The sequence below is a fragment of the Cervus canadensis genome, chromosome 28 (genome assembly GCF_019320065.1).
Source record: "Cervus canadensis isolate Bull #8, Minnesota chromosome 28, ASM1932006v1, whole genome shotgun sequence".
In the NCBI taxonomy this organism is placed as follows: domain Eukaryota; kingdom Metazoa; phylum Chordata; class Mammalia; order Artiodactyla; family Cervidae; genus Cervus; species Cervus canadensis.
The window spans coordinates 31,682,000-31,706,193 of NC_057413.1; the positions used below are offsets into that span (position 1 = coordinate 31,682,000).

At 43.7% G+C, this 24,194-nt stretch overlaps 1 protein-coding gene and 1 long non-coding RNA gene across 2 annotated transcripts in view; one reads left to right on the forward strand and one right to left on the reverse strand.

Annotated features, from left to right (window-relative positions):
- The window catches only part of LOC122429462, a 105,038-nt gene that overhangs the window by 29,146 nt on the left and 51,698 nt on the right, over nt 1-24,194 (reverse strand). The window lies entirely within an intron of this gene.
- On the forward strand, nt 52-22,879 carry LOC122429479. Its single transcript, XR_006266035.1, has 7 exons — nt 52-549; nt 4,833-4,905; nt 7,966-8,064; nt 10,663-10,779; nt 11,406-11,552; nt 20,260-20,363; nt 22,371-22,879. It is a non-coding gene; the product is annotated as an uncharacterized LOC122429479 (long non-coding RNA).

A 24,194-nucleotide genomic window follows, 5' to 3' on the forward strand; every position in this document is an offset into this window, starting at 1 on the left:
CCCCAGTGCGCCGGCGGCGCTCCCGGCTCTCACCCCGACGCCAGCCCGCACTCCCCGGCCGCCCGCCCCGCGCAGGCGCCCGCCCGGTTCGCCGCCCACATGACCCCCGACCCCCAGGCGACGGCAGCTACTCGCCGCTCACGCCCTCTGCGCGCCGCCGACCCTCGTAGAGGCTCGGCTAAGCTCTCCGCCCGGCGCCTGCGCCGAGTTCTGCGAGAAGGCCGTGGAGCCGCCCGGGAGCTGCCCCGCGCGGCCGAGCGAAGGCTGCCTGAGTCGGGGCACCGTGAGGGCGGGGGCGGGCGGGCGCCTCCCGGGGCCGCTACTCTGGGGCTGCACAACCGCGAGCGGGATGGCGGTTGTGCTTGTGGTTCCACTCCGTGGCTGTGGGCAGGTCGGTTTCGGTGGCTCTCGCGCGCGGGGGTCGCCGCCATTTCCTCAGCGCCCCCCGCCGCCCCCCTTCCTCGAAGCCGTTGCGCGCGGGGGCTGCGCGGTGGGCATCTCGCCCCGGTGACGCGCGGAGAGACCAGGAGACGGGCGGTTGGAGCTCAGGTGCGAGTTACCCCGGAGAGGTGGGGACGGGGTAGCCCTGGCGTTAGGGCCGCGCCCTGAGGGCTGCGGTGTGGGTAGCCCCCCCTCCCCCCACCCCAGAGGCCGGCCAGGCAAACACCCTCCCCTCCCCGCCGCGGAAGGGCGGGCCGCAAGGGGGCTCTGGGGCGGGAGGTTCGCTCTTCACTCACAAGGCTTTTCAGAGGAGCGATGGGATTTCTCTGTGTTTAGATAGCTGTCGCAGTGCTTATGGCTCATCTGGTAAAGAATCTGCCTGCAATGTGGGACACCTGGATTCAATCTCTGGATTGGGAAGATCCCCTGGAGAAGGGAAAGGCTACCCACTCCACTATTATGGCATGGACTGCCACAGAGAGTTGGACTGAGCGACTTTCACTTCACTAAATTAAGGGGCTTCCCCATATTTAAGGGGCTTCCCTCATAGCTCAGTCGGTAAAGAATCTGCCTGCAAAACAGGAGACCCAGGTTCAATTCTTGGGTTGGGAACATCCTCTGGAGAAGGAAATGGCAACCCACTCCAGTATTCTTTCCTGGAGAAACCCATGGACAGAGGAGCCTGGCGGTCTGTAGCCCATGGGATTGCAAGAGTCGGACACGATTTAGGGAGTAAACCACCACGCAGTCCTTAGGGGAATGGATCAGATAGAAAAAAGATTGGTCTGAGTGGGTTATGATAGACAGCACGAGAGATGGATGTGGTCAACAGGCTGGTCGGGGGTCACTGAACACCGTGTCCTGAGACGACAGGTCTTGTAGGTACAAGGACAGGGGTGGAGTTGAGAGGAATAGCGGGGGAGGGGAAGGACCGCGTCTCTGGAGGCTTCTCTCAGGAAGCAGAGTAAACATCTGGCGGTCATCAGGGAGAGCCTTTGGGTAAGGTGAGTTTTGTTTTGAACATTCAAGAGCACTTAATCTAACACTTGGGCCATTTAACAGATGGGGAAGCTGAACCACTGGATTTACACATCAAGTTAATGGGCATGTCTGAAATTGCAGTTGTTGGAAGCGGAGCCCCAGCTTGAATTCTGTTCCAGTCTGTTATTCTTGCAACTTCAGGCAGTTACCTTATCTAAAAAGTTAGGAGACCACACTGGGAGGTTCACTGCAGACAGATCGCAGAGGGGTTGTTGTTGTTCAGTCCCTAAGTCATGCCCCAGTCTTTATGACCACATGTACTGAGGCCTGACACCAGGCTTCCCTGTCCTTCCCTGTCTCCCTGAGTTTACTCAAATTCAGGTCCAGTGGGTCAGTGGTGTCATCCAACCATCTCACCCTCTGTAGCCCCGTTCTCCTCCATCATATCCTCAATCTTTCCCGGCATCAGGGTCTTTTCCAATGAGTCAGGTCTTTACATCAGGTGGCCAAAGTATTGGATCTTCAGCATCAGCATCAGTCCTTCCAAGGAATATTCAGGGTTGATATCCTTTCAGATTGAGTGGATTGATTTCCTTGCTGTCCAAGGGACTCTCAAGAGTCTTCTGTAACACTACAGTTCAAAAGCATCAATTCTTTGGTGCTCACCCTCCTTTATGGTCCAACTCTCATATCCGTACATGCCTACTGGAAAAACCATAGTTTTGATTATAGGGACTTTTGTCTGCAAAGCTCTCTAGGCTTGTCATAGCTTTTCTTCCAAGGAGCCAGGGTCTTTAAATTTCACGGCTGCAGTCACCATCCACAATGATTTAGGAGCCCAAGAAAATAAATTCTGCCACTGTTTTCATTTTTGCCCCATCTATTTGCCATGAAGCGATGGGACCAGATACCATGATCTTAGTTTTTGAATGCTGAGTTTTAAGCCAGATATTTGAGAAGGGTGGAGGCTTTCCAATATGTCCCCACTAGGGTGGGAAGACTAGGTCACACGGGAGGAAAGGAGCCCAAAGGTGCAGACAGTGCCCACAGGTGCTGGCTTTTCAGACTGTTAGTCCGGCTGTCTAGTTCGCTTAGACTTGAAGTGTTGGTTTCCCTCTTTGGGAAGCGGCAGGGTGGAGGGGGGGATTCAGGGATGAACTTAGAAGTGTAAAATCACTGGCTTTTCTGGGTCTTTGAGGGCGTCAGTGCACCTTTTCTTGCAGTTGTGGCTGCCTTTGGGGGCTGGCCACTGGGACAGCTGAGTTGGAATTAGACTAAGAATTGGTCTTGATCTGATTGACCCCTCACACCCTGAACCCACACATGCTTTCAAGAATCATTCCTCCCTGGCAGATGGTAGCTGGTTTAGAGCAGGGACTCTGCCTTGTTCATTCCAGAATCCCTCATGGTTAGGTGCTGTGTTTGGCAAATTGGAATGATGCACTTTGTATCTGCAGAACTGATCAGCGTTTGAGTCTTTAGGAAAATTATCTTGAGTTTCCAGGGGCTTACAGCTGGAGGTGGGAGCAGAAAATGATGCAATTCCCAGGGTAAATTTTAAAAATTTAAGTCTCAAAAAAAAAAAAAAATAAATAAAAATTTAAATCTGAAAACTCGGTTGTATCCTTACAAGTTTATTTCATACTTATCTTTTGTATACCTGCTGATCTCCTAATCGTGCAAGAGTTTCAGCTGTCCTTTAAAATAATATTTCTGATAAAAGGAATACTTAAGTGAATTCTAGTAAATCAGACTTTTCCATGATATCTTTTTAACTAGTTGATGAAAGAGTAGGTAAAAGTCATGTTTCCATTTTTCATTAGAAATCATTTCTTACATCCAAGCAGCATTAAATAGTGTAATTTTATAGTTATACCCGTAGTGCTAAAGCATCTTTTTTTTCTTTTGCTAATGCATTTATTTTGGCTCTAACAGTAGATGAGTTGCTTATCATTGTTTTGTTTTGAGGTTTCTTTTTGTTTGTTTGTTTCTTTGTTTTTTGGTTTTCATTGTTATAGCATTATTGGGTTTTATTTTGGTAAAAATTTTAATTGAAATATAGTTTATTTACAGTGTTTCAGGCATAGGGGCTGCCTGTTGAGAAACATTGTGTAGCATTTATGAATTTTATAATTCTAGTATTTTTATACTTCCAAGGGAAATTGTTTTAGAAATTTGTCAAAGTAGAAAGTGGAAAAACTCGTTTTACCGTTCTGTTTTCTATCCTAGCAGTGTGTAGGTTTTTTTTTTTTTTTGGTAGTAACCTTTTAAGATCCTTTTCCAATATAGTAAGTTATTTTCATGCTTTTGTCATGTGTTATTACTTCTGTTGACTGTTGGTTTTTTGTCATTAGTTTTATTGAGGTATAATTTATCTATAACACAATACACATTTTAATAGAGTTTTGACAAATATATGCAATCCTTATAACCAGCAACCCAACCAAGATTTCTGCTATCCCAAGGATTCCCTTTTCTCTTTTGTGGCACTGGCTACTTCCCATCTGCAGCCTTAGGCAGCCAAGGATTTTCTTTCCCCTACAGATTATCTTTGTCTTTTTCATTGTATTTCTGGAGTCCACATGCCAGCAATAGCAAACTCCTCTGTACAGGGCCAGTTAGAAGCATACAGTGTGTGCTCCTTTCTGTCTGACTTCTCAGTCTTTAAGATTATCCTTAATGACTATATTGATTGTGTATTTTGTTGGTAATTCATTCCTTTTATTTTTGTTAATTGTGGTAAGTGATACAAAACTAAATGTTGCCATTTCTAAACATTCTTCTGTGTCCACTTCAGTGGCATTAATTATATTCCCATTGTGCAACCATCACCTCTATTTCCAAAGCTTTTTCATAACCCCAAATAAACTCTATGGCTTTTAAGCAGTGACTACCCACTCTCCTACCCCCTCAGCCTGGTAGCCTCTAATCTACTTTGCTTCTATGAGTTTGCCTATTCTAGACATTTCAGATGAGTTGCATCATACAATATTTGTCCTTTTGTGTCTGGCTTCTTTCACTAAGCAGTGTTTTCAAAGTTCATGTTGTTGTATCTATCAGCATTTTCCTTTTGACTGAGTAATTTTCCATTGACTAGACATACTTTGTATGAACATAGGTTTTCAGTTCTCTTGAGTGTATACCTAGAAGAGGAATTGCTGGATAATATGGAAATTCGAAATTTGACTTTTTGTGGACTCACAAGGCTGTTTTCTATAGGGCTGTACCATTTTACATTGCTACCTGCATTGGACAAGGGTTCCAGTTTCTCCCCATCCACTCCAACACTTGTTATTATAGCCATCTTAGTAGGTGTGGAAGGACTATTGGTTTTTCATAAGATACATAAGCAAAGACTGTTGTTACCAACTTGGTAGGGGAATTAATGAGTGTAATTGTATATGTTCCAGGAGGATGGACTGAGGCAAGTTCTGGAGGAGATGAAAACCTTAGACGAGCAAAACCTACCTGATGGGTAAGTTGGTAACTTGATATTTTGAAACAGTTTAAGAAATATGATATTGATGTCAGATCATCTTAACATTAGTTTTTAGATGATTTGTTTGTGTTTTTTTTTTTTTTTTTTAATTCTCTGTGAGCCTGGCCATACCCTAGCTATACAGAAGTAGAAGGATTTGTGTTAATGATTGTTATGTCTCTAGGGACGAAATAGTGCTTGGCACATGGTAGATGTTCAATAAATACTTCTTCTTTGACTGGTGTGACTTGAAAGGAATTAGGGTGGATCCAAAAGAGATGATCCAGGAGCAAGTAACAGAGCTGATGAGTAAAGTGCGTTGTTTCCACTGCTTGTTTTCATCAGTTGAGGCCTTAGTGGGCTTAAAGGGAGAACAGGCAGTTTGCAAATTTAGCAAACTGTGAAAACTTGACTGAATTTGGCTGGGAACTCTTTCTGCAGAACACTACAGCTTGGTAGGCTAGAGGGTTCTGGAGTTGCAGACTGTTTAGAGCCAAGCATGGTAGTTGGCACAGGGGAGAATTTGAGCTGAATGACAAACTTCAGAGGACCTGTGACTGGGTGAAGAATAAGACACAAGAGTACTGACTGCTGGTGGGAAAATGAGTTATTGAGAGCTCATCCTGGAGAGAAATATGTCTGCAACTTGAGATTTCGTCCCTGGCCTTGTTCGGTAGTGTTTTCATCAGTTAGTTGGGCATAGAAATCGGTAGCATGTTGTTAGGGTGTGTGGAGTACACAGAACAGTAGGAACACTTTGCAGTGACTGTGTTACTGATGATGAGGAACTGATGTGCAAGAGGTCTGCGGTAAATGTAAGGGAAATGGAAAGTCCTGCACTCAGGTTCCCAAGTCCTTCATTTGTTCCTGCAACTCAGCAGTTATGAGCTGATAAAGGGCTCTGATGTTTCAACTGTAAACAGCAGAATCAAGAGGTTTGCCCCCATGGCCCTCAACAGTGTCATGCAGAAGGCAGGTGTTAAATGCAGGTAAAGCGGGTCAGAGTACCTGCTGTGAAGGAAAACACCATACTGGGAGGAGAGTCATGCACTGAAAATATTGGTAGATTGTGAAATCTGGGAAATTCTTTCCGAGGAATAGACTCTTCAGCTGGAGCCTGAAGAAGCGGGTTTTAGCGAGGAAGTAACTGTGGGCAGAGAGCATTCTAGTTAGAGGAAACAGCATGTGCAAAGGCCCTGAGTCTTGAAAGAGGGTGGAATGCCCAGGGACCTGGGCCTTCCCAAAGGCCAGTGTGGCTGGAACTTAGTGAGCAGGCCGAGAGCAACACCAGGGGAGATTTCTAAGGATGTGGGGCAGGTGGTGGCATGTTTGTGTTCTAAGGTCATCTAAGGACGACCCTGGTCCCATGTGGATAGGGGATGGTGGGATCGAGAGGGAGGATGGTGGTCATGCAGGTGACAGGAGAGGTGAGCCAGACCAGCGGGAAGGAGAACAGTTTACACAGCTGTTGAGGAGGTGACTGAACAGGCCTTGGTCCAGTAAGGGAATGATTTTCCTCTACTCATACCATGAGGAAAATCAGGATGCAAAATTCTGTGCCCTATCCTCCTAGTTTGGTTCTGGGTGGGACACCACTATCATCAGTTTCTGGTTAAAATTGTTTGTCAGAAGAAATATATTCCTATTTAATTGCTCACATGGAAATGTGAATTTTTTAAGGAAGTTCTTGTGTACTGAATCAAGTACTTTGATGTTAAGTTGGGTGTATTTTATTTGTGCTATTCATTATAATGAAGAGCACATTGTAAGCAGTGTGGAAAATAAATCTAACATTTCTAGAATGGCAGAAGTGTCTAGAACAGATCTAGAAGACATGGTACATCTATATACGTGGTAGAGATCTAGAAGACATGGGACATATATTTTGCCTCTATTTTCAGGGTCTGGAGCAGGCACATACATTTTGTATTTATCGGTTCCTTTTAACACTCTAAAGTAGATATCTATTAATTCTGTACGTCTGGTTTTGTTTTGTTTTCTTTTTTTTTCAATTGTGGTTAAGATACACACCAGATAGCTCAGTGGTAAAGAATCTGACTGCCAACGCAGGAGATGCATTCCCTGGGTCGGGAAGATTCCCTGGAGAACGAACTGGTGACCCACCCCAGTTCTCTTTCCTGGAAAATTCCAAGGACAGAGGAGCCTGGCAGGATATAGTCCATGGTGTCAAAAAAGGTGGACATGACTGACTGAGAACACATACCATACAGTGTATTCTAAACATTCATAGTGTCATATAGCTATCACCACCAGTACCTTCTCCAGAATTCTTCATTTTACAAAACTGAAACACCATACCCAGTAAACAATTGTATATGTGATTGGAAAGGATGATGCTTGTCTGATATCTAAGGAGACACATATTTTATAGGGTAAAGCCAAAATTTTCTCCCTCTCTGTGTAAAGGACCCTAAAGTACAAACATGCCCAGAGTTGAAGATAAAGAACTATTTCTTGGATGAGTGGAGGAGCACTTGACTTTAGAGTCCTTTGCTCACTTTCTGGGAATGAGGATTTGAAAGTATTGATATCATAGAAAGAGGACTTCGTAGGATGAGAGCATGATGTGAGGCCATAATCTTATGCACTGTGATATTTGATCTCTTATCCCATCATGAAAAAGGGATTCTAAAAAGTGAGGCAAAGATTGTCTTTTGGAGACAATGGAAATTAATCAGTGTACAAAACCCAATGTGCCATGTGGCTAAACAAGAGAATGGAAGTATGATCCTAGGCAAATTAGTTAGGTATTTATTTATTTATTTAATTTAAGTTTGTGCACATAGCTTGCAGGATCCTAGTTCCCTGACCAGGGATTGAACCTGTGCCCTCAGCAGTGAAAGTGCAGTGTCTTAAACATTGGACCACCAGGGAATTCCCTGACCCTTTTCTATTTCATCCTATTAGCAAAAGCTCTGAGGTGGAGGCAGGTAGGTTAACTACTAACACAAATGACTAATAACCAGTATGGCCTCAGTTTTTAGCTGGCTTTGAAAATGTGACTTGTTCTCAGTAGACATTCTTTTCCTTAAATGTTTTACCAGGAATAACGCAAAGTCAGGAGGACGGGGTGATTTGGTCCCAGCCATCAAGTTTCGACACTGTCCTTTGCTAAGAAGTCAGCGCTGCGCTGGAGCCTGCCTGTGAGCTTCTGTGTTTGCGGGGGTGGCAGGGAGCAGGGGGCGTTCCCGTCCCAGGGGGTGGCAGAAATTCTTGGCGATGTCTCTCTTCTATGAGCATTCAGAATTTTCCCTTTGTTTCATTTTAAATGCTTTTTATCATGGAAAGTTGCAGTATTCTTAAACTAGGGAATAATATTACAGCCCCCCATGGAGCCATCATATAGGTCAAACAGTTCTTAACATCTTGCCATAATTGCTTCGTCTTGTTTTATGTGTCTAGGCTAAACATTAGGCACTTTACCGCTGAATAGTTCTGTGTGCATCTTTAAGAAATAAGGCCCTCTGGGGCCTTTTCTCACTGTATAGTTGACCTGTGACCACTGTGTAACTCTCCTGTCTGGAGCAGTGACCGTCCCTTCACAGCATCCATCCAGTCTGCTGCTCTTTTCCCTGTTGTCCCGAAGGTGTCCCCTTGCAGTGGTCTGTTTGCCTCCGGAACCAAATCAGATCCACTTGTTACCTTCTGGTGGTTCAGTCTTAAGCCTGTCCTCATCAAGACAACTTCTGCTCCAATGCGGTATTAATGTTCCAGGCATGACCGGCTGCTTCGGATTAGAGCCCTCGGGTGGGGTTATGGCAGTGTCTTGCCAAGGCCTTTACGATTTCACATGTCTGCTGAAGAGATAAGTTAGCACTCTTGTTCAAATCTGTAAAGTCGGAAACTGGCTGAGCTTCTGGCTCAGCTTCTACAATACTATTTATAGTACTTGTCTTTTTGTTTTAACCTTTGATTTTCAGTAGTTTTTGGTCTGTTTGAGAATGGTAGTAGTAATTCTAAATGCTGTATGGAAAACTACTGTTAACAAAATAAAGGGTCCCGTTATGTTAGTTGCTCGAGATCCATCAGTAGGCTGCAAAACTGGCATCATTATTTGGAAATTTTTCATAAAATATGTGTGTGTACATACTTTGCTTGGGGCTTGCCAGGTGGCACTTGTGGTAAAGAACTTGCCTGCCAAAGTAGGAGACGTAAGTGATGTGAGTTCGATCCCTGGGTTGGGAAGATCCCCTGGAGGAGGGCTTGGCAACCCACTCCAGTATTCTTGCCTGGAGAATCCCATGGACGAGGACCCTGGTAGGCTACAGTCCATACAGTCACAGAGAGTCGGACACGACTGAAGAGACTCAGCAGGCACACACATACTTTGCTTATCTTTGTGAATATGTGTGATGAATTCTTGATTTCTTCAGTCACTGAGGCACACTATTTAAGGACACAGGATTGAAGGCAAGCAGACTCTTGTGGAAATATTGGCTCTGCTTCTGTGAGATCCTAGGCAGGAGGCTCCATCTCTCCCTGTGCCTAAATTCCCTCATTTGCAAAGTGAAAGTCATAGCATCTGCTGCAGTGACTTCAGACACTAACTCCCTAGTTAGACCAAACTTCATAGGTTAAGACTGCCCTCACTTCAGACACCAGCCATGGTTTGGGTGTTCCCAGGGCCACTCTCCCTTCTGACCACCTGGCTGCAAATTCAGAGGTTCCCACTCTCCCCTCAGGTTTGAGGCTTTCAGCCTCTTGACATCATTGCAGAGAGGAGAGGGGACCAGAAGTAGGGCTCCGTCATCTGTGATTCAGTCCGTCATAGTTTGATCCATCGATGCAGCCTGTGTCCTGACATCCAGACTTGTGCGAGCTTCCCTGGTTGACACCACATCATGTGCATTGTTCCACGGCAGTATGCCGGGAGGGTGGTGTGTCCTGATTCCTCGGGGAGGGGTAGTCAAAGCTTCACATCTGGGACCCTCCCAGACCTCACCCTGGGTGTCTCTTCCTTTGGCTGGTTCTCATTTGTATTCCTTTCACTACAGTACAACAGTGGACGTCAGGGCAGTGCTTTCCTGGGTCCTGAGAGTCGTTCTGGCAAAGTATCAAACCTGAGGGAGGGGTGTATGTGTGTATGTATGCACGCGCATGCTTTGCTAGTGAAGGTTATGAAGATGTTTTTCTGTACAGTCTGCTCGGAGTTATCTTGTTTTATTTTTCACAGAGATATCCATGGTACTGGAATAGATTTTTGTGAATAATGTATGAGCCAAGTTGCATGTCTGTGGTTGGCGGGGAGGGGGCGGGGCTTTCTTTTGTCTTAGTTTGTCCTTGTACCTTTTTCATACTGTTTAAATGATTATAATTTTGTAGTACTTCTTAAGTAAGTTTTCCCATTTTGTTCTTCTTTCTCAAGTGTCTTGACTATTTTTGGCTTTTTGCATTTCCGTGTAAATTTTAGCCTTATTTGTCAAGTTTGATATTTTTGAACAATTGGAGTTTTGATTGAGAATGACTTGGATCTGTAGATCAGTTAACATTATTGTAATATTGAATCGTCCAGTCCTTGAAAGTATCATTATTAGGTACCACTGTGCAGAATGACCAATACCTACTGTTCTAGGTACCAGTGCTTGGTTCATAAGAGGCAATCGATAATATTTGTAGTTTGAATGAATGGTCATAGGAAAGATGCATGTGGGCATCTGTGCTGTTTTTGAAAGGCTTAGTGTACAGTTTCTGCAAGTTTATTTTCTTACAGCTTTGTCAAGTGGCCATCTTTATGTCTCCAGGTGGACTGGTTCAATGGTTACAAAATGTCCCTTGCTACCTACATGAGGTCATTGGCAGGAGACCACGGTTTGGACATCACACAGGATGTGAAACCTCCAAAAAGCCTATATATAGAAGTAAGTATACCTTTAAAAAAAATGGGTGTTTGCTTAATGCTTAGAGTGTGCTTACTTTTGTCCAAAGGAGGGGATATAGGAATATATACTAGTGTATATAGCCATATAACTTGGAGACACCATAGGTTTGGTTTCTGACTCACAATAAAGTGAATATTCACTAAAACATCTCACACAAATCTTTTGGTTTCCCCGCGCATGTAAAACATGCTTACACTCATCTATTGAGTATGTCTCAGCATTATATACATATTTTATTGCTAAAAAATTCTGCTCTCTGACAATGCAGGGTTGACAGAAATGTTTAGTTTGTTAAAGAAAAAAAAAAATCAGTATTAGAGAAGCACAATAAAGCAAAGCACAAACAAGAGAGGAAACATAAACCCAAGCCAAAACGTTTACCTGTAATGGGAATGGGATTGAACCATTAAAAATTTCTGGTGGTACCTGTTTATAAAGTTTTAACTTTAGAACGATGTAAGTATTTTACACATTGTTAAAAGAAAATGAAATCAAAGTGAAAAACCAACCCAAAACTCTCTTTGGCATCTCCTTCTGTTTCCTTGCTGTCCGTTCTGACCTATACATATATTCAGAGATTTGCCATTTTTCTTCCTCCCCATCAGAACTGGACAGTTTGAACTGCTAGAATGCCTCAGGAAAGAATGCTAAGCCTAACTACACAGAGAAGACGCAAACAGAGCCTAACGCTTACCTGTAGGTGCATGTACAGTGCCCAGCTACTGGATGGTTACTTCATAATAAAAAATAATGTAGGTATTGTAAAACATCAGTTTTTTCTTTTCAGGTGCGGTGTCTAAAAGACTACGGAGAATTTGAAGTTGAAGATGGTACTTCAGTGCTATTAAAAAAAAAACATAGCCAGGGATTTACTGTCTTAGAATACTTTAACTTTTTTTTTTTTTTAATTTTTTTATTAGTTGGAGGCTAATTAATTCACAACATTTCAGTGGGTTTTGTCATACATTGATATGAATCAGCCATAGATTTACACTTATTCCCCATCCCGATCCCCCCTCCCACCTCCCTCTCCACCCGATTCCTCTGGGTCTTCCCAGTGTACCAGGCCCGAGCACTTGTCTCATGCATCCCACCTGGGCTGGTGATCTATTTCACCATAGATAGTATACATGCTGTTCTTTTGAAACATCCCACCCTTGCCTTCTCCCACAGAGTTGAAAAGTCTGTTCTGTATTTCTGTGTCTCTTTTTCTGTTTTGCATATAGGGTTATCGTTACCATCTTTCTAAATTCCATATATATGTGTTAGTATGCTGTAATGTTCTTTATCTTTCTGGCTTACTTCACTCTGTATAAGGGGCTCCAGTTTCATCCATCTCATTAGGACTGGTTCAAATGAATTCTTTTTGACGGCTGAGTAATATTCCATGGTGTATATGTACCACAGCTTCCTTATCCATTCATCTGCTGATGGGCATCTAGGTTGCTTCCATGTCCTGGCTATTATAAACAGTGCTGCGATGAACATTGGGGTGCATGTGTCTCTTTCAGATCTGGTTTCCTCAGTGTGTATGCCCAGAAGTGGTATTGCTGGGTCATATGGCAGTTCTATTTCCAGTTTTTTAAGGAATCTCCACACTGTTTTCCATAGTGGCTGTACTAGTTTGCATTCCCACCAACAGTGTAAGAGGGTTCCCTTTTCTCCACACCCTCTCCAGCATTTATTGCTTGTAGACTTTTGGATAGCAGCCATCCTGACTGGTGTGTAATGGTACCTCATTGTGGTTTTGATTTGCATTTCTCTAATAATGAGTGATGTTGAGCACCTTTTCATGTGTTTGTTAGCCATCTGTATGTCTTCTTTGGAGAAATGTCTGTTTAGTTCTCTGGCCCATTTTTTGATTGGGTCATTTATTTTTCTGGAATTGAGCTTCAGGAGTTGCTTGTATATTTTTGAGATTAATCCTTTGTCTGTTTCTTCATTTGCTATTATTTTCTCCCAATCTGACGGCTGTCTTTTCACCTTCCTTATAGTTTCCTTTGTAGTGCAAAAGCTTTTAAGTTTCATTAGATCCCATTTGTTTAGTTTTGCTTTTATTTCCAATATTCTGGGAGGAGAATACTTTAACTTTTTAAGAGTGTCAAATGATGGAAATGTTGGAATCAGTAGTAAATTAAATACCATCTTGCGATGATCATTTGTGTCATAGACATTAAGTTTATCATAAAATATCCTTTTATCCTTTGGCTAAAACCTTGAAGCAGAAAGGGACGATACAGTTGACCCTTGAACATCATGTAGGGATAATGGGTGTAGTCAGACTGCCCGCTCCCCACAGGCTCTAGACACACGGGCTTCCATTGTGGCAGCACGCAGACTTGGTAGTTGTGGTGTGTGGGCTCTGTGGCATGTGGATTCTAGAGTTTGTGGGCAGAAGCCTTCCTCTTGATGAGATTTTGTCTCTCAGGATCAATCTGTAAAACTGGGGTAACTTAAAAGCATCATCTACTCTAGTGGACATTAAGGGGCTTCTAACATGTCTTAGCACATCTGAAATACGTTCTGTATAAAATCTGTGTTATAGATCACCCACACAATGTGAAATATTAATAGGGAAACATTTTCCTACCATACAGTCCTTTATTCTTGACTCTATGGGGCATGTTTCTCATTGCCCAGAAATGAGAACAAATGTCTTTAGTAGACATTGGAATAACTGTTCAGTGAAAGCCTCCATCATTTTCATTTTTTCCTTTTTCTTTTTGGATTTCATAGTTGTAAGACTTAAACATTCAGTTAAGTTAGACATCAGCCCTTGGCCTATGGGTCTTCATGACTGGTTGGCAGGAGTTTCTTTGGCCGTGGGTCCCACGAGAGGCCTTTGAGCTTGTAGAGAACTGTCAGGCATACGTGCTGCTGAAACAGCATCCGCTTACTTGAGCACTTGCTGTACTCACTTCTTCAGTTCCTTTCTAGAGTTCTCTATGCTGCACTTTCTAATGCACTGTTTTTGATTTTTCTCAAGTATCTATATCTGTCTAGTCTTTGAGATTCATTTGGTCACCTGTGAGCTTGAAAAGTCTTCCTGCCTCACTCCCTTCACCTCCCCACACCAAAATTTAGAAATGTGCCCTTGTGTGTTAAGCCTTGCTGTTTGGGAGGGAATGAGACCAGGAGATGCCATTCCAGCTCAGAATGAGAGCAGTGTGCTCTCGGGAGATACGGAGGATGAGCCTTAGCCGGGCACCACTTGCCTCACACACAGCGTGTGGCCAGCATTCTTGGGTTACAAGACTTTTCATCCTAAAAGAATATGGGAGAAGCGTTGCACTGTTAGAGGAGTGACTGTTCCGACATAGATCCTCGAAGAGGTTTAGTAGAGAATACACTCCTTCCGCTTGCCTTCTTAGTGAACTGTTGCCACAGCCCTTGTGGTCCATGGCCCAGATCACCTACCTGGCTTTCCTGTGTTTAAAATCTTAAAACGTGAACACTGAGGAAAATACCTACTACAATTCATAAGTCTTTAGTTTAAATTTAACTTAAGCAAGGAATGCATTTGTGTATAAAATTCAGATTTTAGTATAGCTCTAAGTAACATCAATTTCGGTTGATGAAAACAGCAAATATACTTAAGCTTATTTTAACTCCTTCACTGGTGCAGTTTGAAATATTCATCCTGTATTGCTGGTTTTTAATGACACAACATGTAATTTAAAACACTTTTCATTCCTCTCTCTTCCTCCCACTCTCCCCTGAGCACTTTTTACCTCAGTGGAAGTACGAGCAGCTGATTAGACAAGGCGTTCTGGAGCATGTGCTGTCATGACCCCTGGCCAGATGGCTGCTAAGACTCCCTCCTGGTGTGAGACTGCACCAACCAAGGTCACTTCTCCACCTCCCTCTCTACCCCCGCAAGGCCCACTGCTCTTTGGTTCTCAAATGGAAACTTTCTTTATGCAGGAATGCTTTGCAGAAGAGTATGGTTTGTCTGTTTTTTTTCTTTACATGTGGATGTTAACTTCTCTTTTTTTCATTTCTGAATATAATCCCATTACCTTCCATGGTAAACATATTTGTGAATCTGTGTTGTATGTTTGTACTTTGAAGTATTGGTTCTCAAAAGAGAGTTTGCACTCTGGCCATACAGAGAATCCACACACATCCACCCTGCTGTCCACAGCTCTACAGCAGAGTCCAAGGTCGGGGTTTTAGCAGATGCTGAGCTTAAAGAGAATGCTTCCCTGCGCGTAAACTGCCATTTCTCATTCTGTCCTCACAGCGTGCAGGAGGTTTGAGTTTCTATCGTACAGGATTCTCCCCTTTGTGTAGTTAGCTGTCTCTGTGATCACAACGTCCTACAATTCCCCAAATGCTCCCCTGTGTTTCAGTTTCATGCCAGTAAACACAAGTTAGATGTTCATCTCTTTTAAACACGGAGGGAGAGCTTCACCTGGTGTGAAGGGAGGCCTCGTGTCCCTCTGCCTCTTGGATTGTTGCTGGAAGTGTGCTGTGCAGGCCAGGGAGCTGCGTTTCCGAAGTTTGTTTCCAAATCCCATGGGCAGGTGGAGCTGGCGGTCTCTAAAGGACACAATGGATTTTGCCCATTTCCAGTGGTGGCTGGTCTGGCTCGTGCCTGTGTGCAAGCTTGTGTCGCAGGATGTCCATTTTGGAAAAGGAAATTGAGACTGGGGCTAGGAAAGGAATTTTGTGCAATTTCACCCCAAGAGTCACATTGACCAAAAAGTCACAGGAAGAGCTGATCAGCTAAGTGGAGGGCAATTTCTACTGTCCATTGAAATGATAGGCATAAGGGAGGCACAAGGGGGTCCTACCTGCTGGTCAATACCCTTTCTCCACCAGTCCCCTCCATGACCAGCCCAGTCATCTCAGAGACATTCAAGTTTAAAACCCAGATAAACCCAGTACCTGGCACTCTCTGTACAATTTATTTCTTAGACGGGAATATTTCAGGCCAAAATTATACTCAAGTAGTCAAGCTACGGAGAGCCTCTACCTAGGGTGTGGATCTGCATATTTTCACAACACACGTATTAAAACTTAGGTCAGCAGGCTGCCCTTGGCAGATTCTTTTCCAAGCTGTGCGGCTCACAGGATCTGGTTCCTGACCGGGGATTGAACCTGCACCCTGGGCATTGAAAGCACAGAGCCCTAACCATGTACCTCTAGGGAATCCCCTCATTCTTAAAAATACTTCTTTCCATAGATTCATAGCCAGATCAGATTTTCATCTGAATCTCTGCCAGGAAACCATAAGGAAAATTTCTCTAGTGAATGGGATGGATGATGTTTTAACTGTAGGCCAGTGGTCACTTCCCTTGCATTCTGCTCTTCCAAGCATGTGGAACCATGTGCAGGGGAGCCCAGAGTCCATGTGAGTCAGCTGTGAGGAGGAACCTGCAGTAAAGGCCAATGCCCTGTTGCCAGCCCAGCATCATTCCTGTATATAAACCGTATGATATACTTTTCTGATTCATTCCCAAAATAAAATAATAAGTATAGTTCTTATTTGAAGTAAATGTATACTGGTTGAAAAGTTAAAATTTTGTAGGTTTTATTGATTTATGTTGGTTGGTTCTATAGAGTTGTGTCTAGAATTTTAAAATATATATATATATTTTAATTTAAAGGTAATGCACAATCAAAAAGATAAAAGAAAACATACAATGTAGAAAATCAAAGTAAGTTCTCATTTTACCTACTCAATGCCACCGTCCAGTGTGCCCATTGTTAACTGATTACGGATATGAAATAAAATCCCATTTCAGGTGTTTTTCCAATGAAATACTTTTCAGTTTTTGTTCCTGATGTGAATGGAATCTTCTTTTCTGTTATATTCTCTAACTGGTTTTGGCTGATAATTATTAAAAAGCAGTAAATGATGATGATTTACTGGAACTTTCGGAAAAATGTTGACTACTGCTGGCAATAGCTGGCAGCTTATCCTTTTCCTCACTCAACCTGAATGACACTGTCTTCATCTCTCTGCCCCATAGTTCTCCAGGAAAACTGCCGAGACTTGTGGCCTCCCTCAGTGCAGCCTGACACTTCAAAGTAAATTTAAAACAGTAGTAAAACAGTGGTAATTAACATGTTTTCCAAGTGTACTTTTGGAACTTGAGTGATGATCATATATGGTTTCTCTCTTAACTCCCTAAAGTAATGGATTACATATATATATAACTGTTGCACTATCTTACAGTCCATTTGTAGCATTCTTTTGGCCATGGTGTGTTAACCAGTCATTGAACTGCAAGATTTGATTTGCTGTTATTTTTCTGTGGAATTTTGCAACGTTGAGTGATGCTGTTTTATAGTGCTTAGCAAGAAGGGATGGGTGTGTATGTATTCGCACATGTGTCTCTGCTTTGTCAGTGTTTTCAGTCATCTGTTCCTATGAAACAGCCATCCGAACACAATGGCTTTAAAGCACACCATTTGATTGACTTTCCCAGCTCTGCAGGTTGACTGGGCTCTACTGGGAGGTTCTGCAGCTCTTGCTTAGGGTCCCTGTTGCAGGTGCATTCCTCTGGTGGCCTGACTGGGATGGCTTGGCCTCTGTTCTCCATGTGGGCCTCTGGCGAGGTTCTCTCCAGTGAGCTGGTTGGGCTTCTTACCTGGCAGCTTGGGACCCTGCCGGGTTAAGAGGGTGGATGTGGGTGCTGCTGATTTTCTGAACGACTAGGCCTGGTAGTGGACTAGCACCATTTTCTGCCAAATTCAGTCAACTAATACAGTCCTGGGTGCTCAGAGTCAGTGAAGAGGCCACGTGGACCACATAAAGGCAGAACAGCAAGAGGCCCCACAGTCAGATGGGGTGTCAGTGTTCTGATATCAGTTTTTAGTGGTGCAAGTTATTTTATCTATTTTTCATAGACATGTACCTTTGAAAATGGCATTGATACCTATCTAACTATCTCAGTATAAACCTTCTTTGGAGAGAGATACTTGATGATTTTTTCTTTTCTTTTCTTTAGTTTGTAGTCAAACTTTTCTACTTTTTCTTAAGTAAATTTCAGTTAGTCTTTTTTCCTAAGCTTTTTAAAATCTATATTTTGAAATGTATTAAGACCATTTTTTTTTTCAATTCACTACATATGATTATCCCTAATATGTGTCTGTCTTTCCTTTCTCGTCTTAGCCCTATAACTGGAAGAAGTATCTGTATTGATACTGTATTAATCCTCTAGGATGTAGAGGAGGGAGGTGCTAATTTCACGTGGTCTATTGCTTTTCACAATTGATGGTATTTTAGGATGAGTTGAATTTATTCTATTTGTGACATTACAAAAACAATGTTTTCATATAGAACAAAAAGTAGTAACAAAGAAGGCAGCCATCTGCAAGCCAAAGACCGAGACCTCAGGAGAAACAATCCTGCTAATAAGTTTGATCTCGGATTTCCAGCCTCCAGAATTGTAAGAAAATAAATTACTTTTGTTTCAGTCACCCAGTCTGTATATTCTGTTTTGGCAACCCCTGCAAACTAATAGAGGACGTTTAGTACCTTTTTTTTTTGTTTTTTTAATGTATTTACCTAATTGACAGACACTTGAAGAGATTCCATCCTTTTGCTGTTATAGACAAAGCTATATGTGGACCCTTGTGGATACATCATTTTACACATGCACAGCTTTGTGTGTAGGATAATTGTACTTTTGATGGCTCTTGCTGAAATATATAGGAATTATATTTTATGCTACACCAGGAGTTTCGAGAGTCACTCCCCCTAACCTTCTTTGCCAACACTATGTTATTTCCAGTTGGGGCTGTTGCAGAAAAGATGCCAGGAATGTCGATGTACAAGTCTGTTCTGAGTGTGTATTTCCTTTTCTTTGGCCAAATAAAATGGAGTAAACTGGCTGGGTCTTAATGTAGGTGTGAGTGTAACTTTTGAAGAAACTTCCAAACTCCTCCAAGGTGGTTGTGCACTTTGCATTCACACCAGCAGTGTATGAGTTCCAATTCTGCATCCACTCCAATACTTGGTATGGTTAGCCTTTTAAATGTCACCCATTCTAATGGGTGTGTAGTGCTATCTCACTGAGATTTTAATTTCTATTTTCCTGATGACTTATAAGAGATGGGAATACCCGGCCACCTAATCTCCCTCCTGAGAAATCTGTATGCAGGTCAGGAAGCAACACTTAGAAGTGGACATGGAACAACAGACTGGTTCCAAATTGGAAAAGGAGTATGTCAAGGCTGTATATTGCCACCCTGCTTTTTTAACCTATATGCAGAGTACATCATGAGAAATGCTGGGCTGGATGAAGCACAAGCTGGAATCAAGATTGCTGGGATGAAATACTGAAATTTAGAAATATTGGTATTTCTATCAATAACCTCAGATATGGAGATGACACCAGCATCAAGGCAGAAAGTGAAGAAGAAAAAAAGAGCCTCTTGATGAAAGTGAAAGAGGAGAGTGAAAAAGTTGGCTTAAAACTCAACATTCAGAAAACTAAGATCATGGCATCTGGTCCCATCAATTCATGGCAAATAGACGGGGAAGCAATGGAAACAGTGACGGTGATTTTCTGGGCTCCAAAATCACTGCAGATGTTGACTGAAGCCATGAAATTAACAGATACTTGTTCCTTGGAAGAAAACTTATGACCAACCTAGACAGCATATTGAAAAGCAGAGACATTGCTTTGCCAACAAAGGTCCATCTTGTCAAAGCTATGGTTTTTCCAGTAGTCATGTATGGGTGAGAGAGTTGGGGAATAAAGAGAGCTGAGGGCCGAAGAATTGATGCTTTTGGACTGTGATGTTGAAGAAGACTTGAGAGTCCCTTGGGCTGCAAGGAGATCCAAACAGTCCATCCTAAAGGAAATCAGCCCTGAATGTTCATTGGAAGGACTGATGTTGAAGTTGAAACTCCAAAACTTTAGCCACCTGATGCAAAGAACTGACTCATTTGAAAAGACCCTGATGCTGGGAAAGATTGAAGGCGTCAGGGGAAGGGGACGACAGAGCATGAGATGTTGGATGGCATCACCGACTCAATAGACATGAGTTTGTAAAAGCTCCAGGAGTTGGTGATGGACAGGGAAGCCTGGTGTGCTACAGTCCATGGGAATGGAAAGAGTTGGACACAACTGAGCAACTGAACTGAACTGAACTGATGTTGATATTTTCATAAAATTTGAAGAACAGTGTAGATGCATAAAAATATATTAAGAAAATTATGAAACAGAGACTTTACTCATAGTATAGAAAAACTTGATACAGTATTAATAGTTTGTCTTGGGGCTCTCCCTTAGCAGTGACTATCTAGTTAGCTTTCACTTTCTGCCAATCTCATGAACCACACTCTATAAAAATTAAGCTTTAGAGACAAATTAATGACCTAAATATCTTTTCTGTGATTCTGTGTTTTGACTCACTTGTGTAGTTTATCTTCCAATGACTTTCTAACGTCTAGTTTTACTAAGTACAACTTCTTATATTTTTCCAACTCTACTTTGTTAGATTCTACATGCAAGGTTTTCATCTTGGAGAGTTCATATTCCAAGACTTTAATTCTGAGTTCCATCTGTTGAGATCCTGCTTTTATCTAAAGCATATTGAAAAAGGTAACATTTTAATAATAATTATAACCTGGAATATTATATTTGTTCCCTTTAGTGTTGAGTCAGTTTTTCAGAGAGAGATTTTAAGAGTGAAAAAAAAAAAATACAATGGAAGTTTAAAATAATTATCGACAATGTCAAGTGAATTAAATCTGAATTATAAAATTAAAGTGAAATCATTATTATAGTAGTACTTATATACTGACAATTCAAAGAATAAGAGGATCAACTTAAAATTTTAAAAATTGAACAAGACAACTTAAGAATAATTCAAGAGGATGGTACTAGCTCTAAACCACAATGTTTTCTTTTATTCCTCATTGTCTTGTTTTATGCCAATTGATCTTATAAGTAAAAGGATTCTCTTGTGAGAATCATTCTGATAGGTCAATTTAGTGTAAGTGTGATGAAAACTGAAATATCTAAATGGAGAACAAGTGTCCCCTTCTTTGAAATCTATAAAACAAACTGCTGTAAGGGAAATAGAGGAAACACAGAAGCTGTTTACATCTGGAATGTAATCTGCAGTGAAAGTGAATTCAAGCACATGACAGATCAACGAATTAACCTGCAAAAATAGTTTGACTTCTTTTTATTTCTCTGCTAGATCCTGTCTCCCTCTTTCCTCAGTCTCCTGTTTATACTGCTCAACTTGACTGTGTTCTATTATATTCTTTTTTCTATATGACTTTTGAGATTCATTACTTCTTGCTCCAAACTCTTTTTCTTCTCTCTAGTTTTTTACATTTCTTTTGCATTCCTTTCATAGATAATAACTCCTATTGAACACTTGATTTTTGTGCATCCAGTGCAGACATTTTGAAAATGCAGTTTCCATGTCTGCTGGAAGATCATCACTCTTCAGGAATACAACAATACCAATTGGTAATGAAGAAAGTGGACTGAGCACAGCCTAACTCAAACCCAGGATCAAATAAATATCTATATTGTAGAATGTAGGACCAGGAATTATTAAGAGAATCAAGAAAGATGTTCACACCACCAAGAATCACAGAACATATTCTTCACTGTCATCTTTGTCACACAATGTTTGTACTTGATTTTACACTCTTTTATTGTTCTACAATAATGTTTTTCTATCTTTCCTGCATAAAATGACTATAAGTCACCTCTTCGTAGACCGTCTCTTACTCCATCCCCTCATCTTAATGTCCCAGTGTTTTAAAGAAGTTTGAGGGATGGATACTGTATTCAGTTATCTAGGGCTAATGTAATAAATGCCTCCCCAAAGGAGACTGAGAATAAGACTCTGGGTATGCTGGGTCCCTCTCTGGGGTGAGTGTGGGTCTGTCGAGGTCTCTATGGGGTGATTGGGGGCCCTGTGATGGGTCACTGTGTGTATACGGGGGGTCCCTCTCTGGGGTGAATGTGGGTCTCACCCACTCTTCACGGGCCCCTCCATTGCTGTCCTCTCTGCACCTCACGGCAGGAGAAGGAAGGGACTCTCCAGGTCAGGTTTCTTGCTGTTCTGTCAGTGTCCCTTCTGCGTCATGTCTCCAGAAGGGCACCTTAGTCCAGCTCACCCAACTCAGCGCTCACCTCTTGGTGCCTCTGAGAGGCCCTGGCAGCAGCCAGGCTCAGGATCCAAGCTCTGTGCTCCCCTCTCCTGAACTCTCGAGGTCACTCGATGACCTAGGATCCAACGCCTCCCCTCAGACCCTGGCTGAGCCCCACCGCTGTGCCCACCGTGGGGGATGCGGTGCAGAGTCAGGACTAGTCTCCAGGGAGGAACCACAGCACAAGTAGGCCTGTGCCCACTGCCCCCACAGCCCCGGGCCTGGTCCCACATGTGGGGGCCCTGACAGGCATGGAGGTGGGGCCATTCCTGCCAGCTCCTGGATCAGAGGCCCCCTTCTGGAGGCGGATTGTGCACCAGGGCAGTGTCTGTGACATAGAGCCCAGAATCTCTCTGGAGAAATGCTCGTCTCCCCGCTTTCCAGCTTGGATGAGCCCAAGGAGGAAAGCTGATGGCGTGTTCATTTTCTGCAGGTCCCTTCCAGGCATGCTGGGTGACACATCCTGGCTGCTGGTGTCTTCCACCCCGGCCTCTGGAGTGAGTAAGACTGAGTGCAGGCGAGACCTGCTGTGACTCCTGAACAGTCCCTGGGCCTGTTGAGTCCTACCTGTACCCTGGGAGCCTCCTTGGGCCACACATGTAGGTAGAGGTCACGGACTGTGAGTCTGTCCTGAGTACCCAGTCCTGTAAAAGCTGATTGCTACAGTGGGGAAAAGTGAAGCTTCTCTGCTTGAGCTTCTGTTGCCTCTGGGAGCTTGGCCCTCTGTTGAGGGCCTCCAGGTGGCCTCCCTCAGACAGGTCCGGGGAACTAGAGTAGAGGGGAGACTCTGGAGCAATGCCAGCATGAGCCACCAGGCCCCTCACTTCTTTCCTCTGGCCCTGTGGACGGTGGTGGGACACCAATGCTCCTTGGTAAATGCACCATCTATGGGCTCCCCTGCCACTAACATCCTTCCTCTGCATCCAATCCCAGGGGCACAGCATCCTGCGCTCAGACCGTGAGGTGCCTCCGCACACAGTCATGACCATGCTCATTCACTGGGGGAGGTGAGCTCTGTAAGCATGGCTGTCCTCTCCTCCAGGGCGGGTGGGACCAGCCCTCGGAGGCTTGCATGCTCTGCACTGCACACTCTCAGAGCGGGGTCCTCTCAAAGTGTGTGGTCCTCATTCTTGCTGCTGCTTCAGAGCAGGAGAAAGGCAGGGGGAGGGTGATGAACCTCGCCTATCTTGTCCCAGCCACATCTGGGAGAGAAAGGGGATTTCAGCGCAGCAGCATCTATGCTGCTGTGACTCGGGGATGACGCTTGTCCCACCTCTGGACTCCCCGCCTGATTCTGACTTGTGAGTTTGTCCCTGACACTTCTTGAGCCTGAGGGGAATTTCAGCTTCTGAACACACCTCCCCTACCAGCTGCACAACGTCCAGGTGGAGAGACAGTAGGATGGAACTGAGCAAGATCCTGAGAAGGGGGAGGTCTTTAGGTTTAGTTCACTGTGACATGTCCTAAACGCTGTTGCTTGTTTCTCTAATGCTGGTATTATGGAAACTGAAGGCGCAGTTATGAAACTGGGATGAGGGTGAGTATCCATGCTGCGGTCACCCTCCCTCCACGGCCCCATCCCGTCTGGAAGTCAAAGCAGGCACCTGGGAAGCATGGACCCTGATGCCTTCCATCTCCCTCAGTGAGGCACCGACAGGCCAATACCCCTGCTCATGGGAAAAAAAACATTTATTTCATGAAACAAAATTTCTGGTAGGAAGAAGCTTTTACCACACAGAGGATGTGCTAACATTGGAGAAAAATGTATTTATCTGCATGGCATGCATTTTTTTCTTGCAGGAGAGTTTTCCTACCCGGAATGCTGTGAAAAGCATGTTCGGATTCACCAGAAGAGGTAAATTTTTGAGGGAGACCATGCCTTGGACAGTGGAGGGAATGGCCTGTGACCCGTGTCACTCGTGAGCCATGCTGGCAGACTCTGCCTGGAGGGGGACCTGGATCCCTGGGTGAGAAGGCCCACCTGCTGTCCCTGGGACTGGCCCACTTTTTTGAAAAGCTATGGCCCATTGGGGTGGCTTGGTGATAACGGGGTGTATCTCTCCTCATTCTCCTTTCCTCTTGGTAAGACAGGATTCTGTGGTGGCAGTAATGTGGACCTCGGGGGCCCTGGAATTCTGCTTGGTACCAGTTTAACTCCGTGGCGTGAGGTCCCTGGTGAAACACCATCCTCTCCTTTAGGATCTGCCCAACAGCTGTCATGAGAGTCTGAGCCTCAACAGCCCTGCTGTCCATGGTC